This window comes from Eutrema salsugineum, unplaced genomic scaffold, assembly GCF_000478725.1.
Source record: "Eutrema salsugineum unplaced genomic scaffold, Eutsalg1_0 scaffold_119, whole genome shotgun sequence".
In the NCBI taxonomy this organism is placed as follows: domain Eukaryota; kingdom Viridiplantae; phylum Streptophyta; class Magnoliopsida; order Brassicales; family Brassicaceae; genus Eutrema; species Eutrema salsugineum.
The window spans coordinates 9,833-10,539 of NW_006256896.1; the positions used below are offsets into that span (position 1 = coordinate 9,833).

General features: G+C 42.7%; 1 non-coding gene across 1 annotated transcript; it reads left to right on the forward strand.

Moving 5' to 3' along the window:
* The first annotated feature begins 350 nt into the window (after positions 1-350).
* LOC112089655 lies at positions 351-457 on the forward strand. The gene has a single exon (XR_002901279.1). It is a non-coding gene; the product is annotated as a small nucleolar RNA R71 (small nucleolar RNA).
* Positions 458-707: the final 250 nt, after the last annotated feature.

A 707-nucleotide genomic window follows, 5' to 3' on the forward strand; every position in this document is an offset into this window, starting at 1 on the left:
AGTGCAGCTCCTCTTGAGTAAGACCCTCTTCATTGATATTGGTGAAACATCCCTTCTCCTCACTCACATAATTTATAGGCTTTTGAGTTGGAGCTAGGGCTTTGTCAAGCTTGATATTCAGTGCTTTGATCTTCTCTTCCAGCCCTTGGTTTCGACCAGAATCCTCTCCTCTATAGCTTCTATCATAATCTTCCCCATAGGTTTCTTGGCTCATGGCTAAGTTCTCAACAAGTTCCATAGCTGCATTGATTTCTTTTGCCAAGAAATTCCAATTTGATGCTGTGTCCAACTGATTCCTAATCTTGGGGACAGCTCCTCTATACAAAGTGCTAAGGAGAGAGGCTTCTAAAAAGCCATGATGTGGACACTGATTTGTGTAGCTTCTAAACCTGTCCAAAGCTTCTCCAAAAGTTTCATTAGACTGCTGAGTGAAACCTGAAATCTGGTTTCTTAGTTTGGCAGTCCTTGAGCTTGAAAAGAACTTGGATAAAAAGACAAGCTTGCACTGCTCCCATGTTTGGATGGATCCTCTTGGGAGATTCTTTTCCCACTGATGTGCCTCATCTCCTAAGCTGAATGGAAACAATCTCAGTTTGAAGCTGTCTTCAGATACCCCATTGATCTTTGTGAGATCACAAACTCTGTCAAACTGATCTAGGTGCTCCAAGGGATCCTCCATAGGTAAGCCATGGAACTTCTGATTCTGC